We start from the raw sequence: 8,188 nt of genomic DNA on the forward strand, positions 1-8,188 counted from the left end.
TACAAATGTCGTTCCACACGCGGAGGACAACCGGCTACGAGGGCCAGATCCCATCTAGATCTAGCCACCGTGGCCAGAAAGCCGAAACCTTGAGAGACCACACAAGGAGGGAACGTGATGTGTCATAACACCAAGACAACCACAATCGACTCATAAAATTAATTGGTGACAATTTGAAAAGTGTTCCTTACATTTTTGGAAAAAATATTCACCAAATGTTCATAACATATAAAAAATGTGCATAGATTTATAAAAGCTTCATGACATTTGAAAATACATTCTTACCATTTAATAATATTTTTTCACAATTTAAAAATTATTCATGAAAATTTTAAAAAGTGTTTACGAAATGCAAGAAAAAACATTTCGCACAGTTTTGGAAAAATGTCCATGAAGGATTGGATAAAGAGCACACTCAAAAATGCAGGTCGCCTAGAAATAGAACCAGATAGGAAATTACATATAATTGCATGCATATTGATTTTTGAATGAAATCCTTGTATAGTCCAATAATAAGAGAACTTTTGAATGATATTTATATGGGAAAAAGTGGTTTGATTTATAGAATACAACTCTATTTCACAAATAAAATCAAAATAATAAGTACATAATGTTAGTAATTTGGCTTTGTTTAAAGTCGATACAAAACCCTTAAATCGCTAAATTCAAAATAAATTTATAAAATCCTAATTAATTAGGTGGATAAATAATTCAACTCTCTTTAAAAACATCACAAATAAAAAAATGGAAGCAAGCAGATTTATTTTAATACAAAGTCCAAATAGAGTCCATAAAGAGCTAAAAGCAAGGGAAGAAAAATTACCACAATGAAATATTTAACACTAAGAAACAAAACATTTTTTGTGGCAACCTAGAAAGCGTGGCATGAATATCAAAGTAACAACAGATGGCGGATAAATGTACAGGATGTCCCATGCATGGTAGAATATCATTCACAGAGAAGCTCGCACAAACTTAACTTTGGTTCTCCACTGATAAAAAGTCGAGCTAGTTACTAAATGTCCAAGCTACCCAATTACAACACAGAATGGCTAGCCCCATATGTTCTAGTTCAATTACAACAATATTCATGTTTAAGAGAAATAAAAGTTAGGAAAACATGCAAGTTACAACATGCCAACAAATATTCAGGAGGTAAAAGCACGGCAGATCCAGGAACTTGTCCGGTCCGTGATGTTTCAGCCCACAAACTTGCAAAACTCCACTCCGCCACCCACAAACTTGCAGCCCATGTGCAAAAACACCCAAAGACAATCCCGTTGCGACATCTGGCCGAGGCGGAGCTGAGGCGTTCGTCGCTCCATTTTGCAGAAACCCCCCTGACATTTACCAGTACTGAACCCGCACTCCACATCTATGGCGACAGTTGATTCAGTATAGAAAGAAGACTGGCTGTACTAACACAAAACGCTACTCGTATTCAGTTGGCAAAGGACAATAGAGCACAACGGCAGATCCTGGGTTCGAAACCCGGGCCAAACCCTTTTTTTTGCCATTTTTAACATAGAAAAGATTCAGACTGAAACATAGAAATCAGTTCAGAATTTGCTGTACATATGTGGTTTGGCAAACTCTGTTTTGCCCTGTGGTTTCATCTCTCCACAGAACTCGCGCGCTGTGGCGACGGTTCCGCTCCAAGATGATGTCATCCGTCTCGGCGGCGTCGTCGGCGACCGGCGCAGGCATGGAGCCGCCGGAATCCGTCGGTTTCGTCCGTGAACCTGGAGCTATCCCCCCCGACTATGGTATGCCCTGTTATGCTCTGTTCTGCGCCAGTCTTGTTGCGTCTTTTGTGGGCGTGGGGGTTTGGTAGGGTTCTTGAACTAGGAAGATCGGTTGGATTCAGACGGATATATAGATGATTCGAAAGGCTATTTGCAGGTGAAGTAATTAGGATGGATGGATCTTCTTGGTTAGCCGATGGATTTGTGCTAGGGTTTGCTTGTTTCGGTGTCTGTAGTTTGAAATTTGGTTGGATGTCGTATTACATGTCAAAAATTGTTACTTTTTATTGGATTGTATGTGCACATGCATTGCTGCTGCTGAAGATGGTTTGTGATTTGAGCATTTCAACAAGATTTATATGTGAAGAGGGATTTTGATTGCAGCATCATTATTAGGATGTATGTTTAATTTGTAGCTAATAACACAACTTGTGTTTGCTGTTTTGCAGTTTGTGATTCTGCAATGGGGGTAGCAGTTGAGAGCATCTTCTTTACTCTGGAAATTGAGCACAGTGGTCTGTTTTGTGGGCCAAGCAATAATCTGGAATATTATGGGGCTACTCTAGAGATATTGGATTATTGCAGTGCAACTAATTTGAGCTATTCTGTCCTCCAAGAGCATCTGAAGTGGCTAGGCTATGGTGTTGATGAGCAGAACATGTACTGGTGCAGACCTGGGCATGAGTTATCAGATGGATTGGTGCATATTAGGGGAGATGCAAATGTCCAAGATATGATCAAAGTAGGTGCAGATCACAAGGTATTTCACATGTTGGTTGATCATTCAAACTTCATACGAATCTGCAGGGATGATGTGATATATAAAGGAAGCCCAACATTGGCAGTTGTTAGCAGTCCTACAAAAATGCCAAGTAGGGCTGTTTGTGAAGCTCAAGTTTTGAATGAAGATCCCATATCTGAGATGGCACCAAAAGCAAATAATGCCAATGAAGATGGTAATGAGGAAGCAGAGCTAGCAGACACAGATACTGACTTCAGTGATAGTGATTATGAGATTGATGAGGGAGATGATGATTTGTTTGATGACAACATTGATTTTGATGTGCATGAAGAAGAGGAGGTGGAGGAGCCAGATGTGGAACCTGAGTATATTCTTGATGATGAAGATTTGCACCTGAGAAAAGAAGAAGAAGAGTACTTGAATTACAAATTCAGGGCTTTCAATGCAAAAGTTGACATGAAATCACCTATTTTTAAAGTTGGCATGGTTTTTGCTGATGTGAAGGAGCTCAGAAATGCTTTAACAGCATACTCTATTAGGCAAAGAGTTAAGATCAGGAAGGTAAAAAATGAGCCATCTAGGCTGGATGCAGTATGTCAGAAAGGTTGCCCCTGGATGTTGAAGGCTGGTAAAGACAACAGAACAGGGGGTTTTGTCATCAAGGCATATGTAGCTGAGCACAGATGTCCAAAAAAATGGAAGTTGAGGTCCCTCACTTCAAAATTTCTAATAGCATACTTCATAGATGAATTTAGGGATGATCAGAAGATGTCACTTGGAACTTTCTCAAGGAAGGTTACAAAGGAGTTCAATGTGACACCAAACAGATGGAAGTTAGCTAGAGCAAGGAAACAAGCTCTCAAGGAGATACATGGAGATGAGGAGGAGCAATTCAACAAATTATGGGACTATGGAAGTGAACTGAGAAGATCTAACCCAGGTTCCACATTTCTCCTATCCACTGCTCTTGTGAAGGACACAAATTTTCCATTAGGGAGGAAATGCTTGAAAACCCTTTACTGGTCTTATGATGCATGTAAAAGAGGCTGGCTCAAGGGCTGTAGAGCAATTATTTTTATTGATGGATGTCATATGAAGACCAGGTTTAAGGGAATTTTGCTGAGTGCTGTTGGCATTGACCCAAATGATTGTATATTCCCTATTCCCATGGGTTGGGTAGAAGTGGAATGCACTAGTTCGTGGGAGAACTGCCAAAGGATGGATGGGCACTGCTCTGCTGCATTTCACTGGACTGAAAGATTGGATGTGAATACATGGGTTAAAGCTTATTTTAGTGATTTCAGCAAGTGTGACATTCTGCTAAACAACAATTCAGAGGTTTTTAACAGGTAATTTGTCACAAAATGTTGTTCTACTTATCATATAAACACACTTGCATATTATCATGTTTATTGTGCTTATCATATATAGCCTATTGTGCTTATCATCCATAGCCTATTGTGCTTATCATACATATGTTCTGAATGGCTTATCATTTCCATGTGCAGCTATATTCTGGATGCCAGAGAGATGGCAGTTCTATCTATGCTAGAAAATATCTTTTATAAGATAATGCACAGGATGATGATTAAGCAGAGAGAGGCAGTGGAAAAGTGGAAAGGAAACAGAGTTTGTCCTAAGATTTTGAAAAAACTTGAGAAAAACACAGCTTATGCTGCTAATTGCCATGTTTCTCCAGCTGGTCAAGAACTGTTTAGAGTGCAATCAGGCAACTCCAGCTACTTAGTGGATCTGTGCTTGCACAAATGTGAGTGTAGAAGGTGGCAACTGTCTGGTGTTCCTTGTGGGCATAGCATTGCTTGCATGAGGGAAGAGAGAATTAACCCTGAGGACATGGTGCATGATTGCTACACAGTGCAGACCTACCTGAAAGCATATGGTTATACCCTGGTTCCTTTAAGAGATCCAAAAGACTGGGAGAAGATTGAAGCTGACAAAATCTATCCTCCAGTGTTCACAAAGCAGGTGGGAAGGCCAAAGAAAAAATAGGAAGAAAGCTCCAGAGGAGAAAATCAAAGGTGGTGTGAGGTATTTGAACAAAAAAGGAGTAACTATGCATTGTTCTATTTGTGGCAAGCCTGACCACAACAGGAAGGGCCACTACAAGTACCAGGAGGCCCTGCTTGGAGGAGGATATGAAATATATGAAAATTATGATGACCCTTCTTTTCTTCAGGTAACTTCTACAAATATGACATTTTTTCTCACTTTGTTGTTAAAATGTTAGAGCTCCTTATGATGATGATTGTATGCTATGTGCAGAACATTTTCCCTGGGCTGGCAAATCCTACACTAGATCCCTCACGCCAGCCACAATCAATGGTCTTCAACATGGCACAAAGAGAGAGATCATTCAGAGCTCCTCATAGAGAGCATGGACCATTGCCTCAGCAATCCTCTTTTGTTGCAGCTGCAGGTGATTCCATTCCACAACCTAGAGTTATTACAACCGAAATGAACATAGGCAGGAGTACAAGAGCAACCCGAAGAGATGAAACAGGGGAAGGATCACAACATGTTGCAAGAGGTAATAAAAGACAGAGGGGAGCTGGAAGAGGAGCTGCTGATATTGCAGGCACATCTGTAGCTGCTGCTAGGGGAAGAGGAGCTGGAAGGGGAAGGATCTCTGGAAGAACTGCAGGAGGTAGAGCTGGAAGAGGAGTTGGAAGGGGAAGGAACATTGCAGCAGCTAGTACTGGAAGAGGTGCTGGAATATCTTCAGGTGTTGACACATCTTTAGGACTTGGATTTGGTACTGGAAGAGGTGTATATTACTGGTTGTTTGGAGATGACAGGGCTACAGAAATTCCAGATCTCAACTTGTAGGCCATTCCATTAGTACACCTACAAGTTCATGAATGAACTTCATTTTGTCTCACCAAATGTAAGAGTTCATGGATGAACTTTCTTTAGTGATGTATTTTGTGACAGCAAACTCCATGGTGCTGCTGCTAAACTTAAGTGTATTCTACGACAGCAAACTCTTTTATGCTGTACTTGTTTAAATGATGTTTAAACTAATCTCTGCTGCTTAAAATATGTGCTCAATTTCTGCATTTTTCAGTCATTGTACATATGTACATCAAATTCTGAATTTTTACTGTCATGGTACATATGTACAGCAAATTCTGAATTTTTTCAGTCATGGCACATATGTATAGCAAATTCTGAACTGATTTCTATGTTTCAGTCTGAATCTTTTCTATGTTAAAAATGGCAAAAAAAAGGGTTTGGCCCAGGTTTCGAACCCAGGATCTGCCGTTGTGCTCTATTGTCCTTTGCCAACTGAATACGAGTAGTGTTTTGTGTTAGTACAGCCAGTCTTCTTTCTATACTGAATCAACTGTCGCCATAGATGTAGAGTGCGGGTTCAGTACTGGTAAATGTCAGGGGGGTTTCTGCAAAAGGGAGCGACGAACGCCTCGACTCCGCCTCGGCCAGATGTCGCAACGGGATTGGCTTTGGGTGTTTTTGCACATGGGCTGCAAGTTTGTGGGTGGCGGAGTGGAGTTTTGCAAGTTTGTGGGCTGAAACATCACGGGCCGGACAAGTTCCTGGGTCTGCCGTGCTTTTACCTCAATATTCAGTACAGATGGCAGGTATCAAGAAACATAAAAGGCATCTAATGATCAGCATCAATCAATGTTTTCATCAGCATTGCCTTTCTCCACTGTTTCAGTTTTCCTTTGAAGTTGATCGGAGGTGGCAGCTCGGGGTAGCTCACAACCATCTTTGTCGGCACTAAATAGCTTCTTCCCCTGGTATCTCGTTACCCTCCTCCACTGCCTCTATGATCTCCTCAAGGAGCTCTTTAGAAAGAGCAGCTGGGTCTATCTCATAGCAACCCATGGGCACATCTGGAGCTTCTTCCTCTGTCATCCTGTAAAAAGGAACCTGGTGTGAAAACCGAAGCATCTCTACTTTCATAATGCTCTTGATGGCATACCCATCCGGGCAGCGTCGAAAAACCGTTCTGAATACAACAACCTTGATCAATGCGGCGACAGAAATGCTGTGCTCAGCATCATAAATCCAAAAACCGTTCTGAATCCAGAACCTCAACCAGATCATAGACTTGCATCACATTATCAGGAGTATTTCCACTCCAATCAGGTGACCAGTTTCGGTACACGACCCATATGTCGCCTTTCCATGGATAAAATGCTGATTATCCCACGAGGACCTTTATCCCATGTAATCTAGTGAGAGAATGCGTTCAATGCACTGCAGGTTTCATACATGCCAATCCTGAAATCACCACACGTCTTTCTTAAATTAGAAGAAACCCAATCGAAAGACCCAAATTCATTGCTCGTCCTTGCGCCGTGGAGAAAATTTATTCCGAGCTTAAATGGTGATAAGGACAGACGTTTCTTAATGAGCACATAAGAGTGAGGCATGCCATCTTTGTCACCATACGAAGCCCAAACTTGACCACTCTGAAAAGATTCCTCGGTACAATCGTTATCAAAATCATGAAAATGAGGATCAGGAACAATATATGTGGATGGGTGATCCTCTTCTTTTTCAGCATCTGTGTTTGTACCCGAATCATTCTTGTTAGTTCTATTCTTCCTCAGCTTCTCGGTTAAACCACTCTTTGCTTTTTTAATCAAAAGTTTTCTCATTTCATCCTTACGAAAGGACTTGCTTAGGCTGATGTTGGTAGGAGGTTGCAGTTTCCCATTGCACCCACCATTAACATGTTGAAACTCTGTGGCTCCAGTGTTGCTAGAAGCCAGAATACTTTCACCGGCCACACATACTGGACTCCACTGAAAATTTCTAGCACTGCTTCCATCTTGATTCTCAGTTTGTACTGCATGAACATTCTCAGTTTGCGGCATTGGTGCCTCGTTTGCTTGGAACGGCATATGGACGTTATGGTGCACTGCGGATGTTTCTAATCCTACATTCTGCTTCCTTTTCCTTGCCCTGGAAGTAGAATGTTTGAAGATGGTAGTCATAGTTTCAAACTTCCTCTCCGCAGCCTCCTTTGCAACAAGGGCCGCATCCTTGCTGCACTCCATTTCACAGCACCTCAGCAAGTACAAACAGACACACCGAACGATGGATTAGGAAAAAGATATTTCACCTCGGAGGACTCCGATGTTATCCACCAATCAGCGCTGAGCACGTCACCATACAATAACCTTCAAAAGCCATAACCAAAAGGAAATAAATGTTACCTAAAATCATCAAAATAATGTAGTTATAGAAACTGTTTTTTAGAAAGAAAACCCTGCACAGAATTAAAAACTGTCCTAGCACTGCGCCAATCAAAGTTATAGCAGCTTATCATAAATAATCATGCGCCCCCATCATGACCAGAATTGTAACCATGGATAACTCAAAATATTGCTTTACTTTAAACATGCAGACCACGCCAAAATATGAGTGATAAAAGGCCAATTAAAGATACTGGAACTTAACATACGTACATACAACCCTAGAATTACTGAATTTATTTCAACACAGTAAACGGCTGTTGGAACTCGCCCACAAGAACGATCACATCAAAGTAGACGAACACACGCATACAAAAACTTTTGCCAAAGGCACGTGTCGTGCCTTTCTTTTTCCTCTTTTTATTTTCTCCTTTTCTCACGTGATACAAAAGACTCACGGCCAAGTGCATATAATCCTAGTCGGACTCAACCTAGACTAGTACTCACGACAT

At 41.1% G+C, this 8,188-nt stretch overlaps 1 pseudogene; it reads right to left on the reverse strand.

Moving 5' to 3' along the window:
- Positions 1-6,249: 6,249 nt before the first annotated feature.
- Positions 6,250-7,538, reverse strand: LOC125532526 (annotated as a pseudogene).
- Positions 7,539-8,188: the final 650 nt, after the last annotated feature.

The sequence above is a fragment of the Triticum urartu genome, chromosome 1, assembly GCF_003073215.2.
Source record: "Triticum urartu cultivar G1812 chromosome 1, Tu2.1, whole genome shotgun sequence".
Classification (NCBI taxonomy): Eukaryota; Viridiplantae; Streptophyta; class Magnoliopsida; order Poales; family Poaceae; genus Triticum; species Triticum urartu.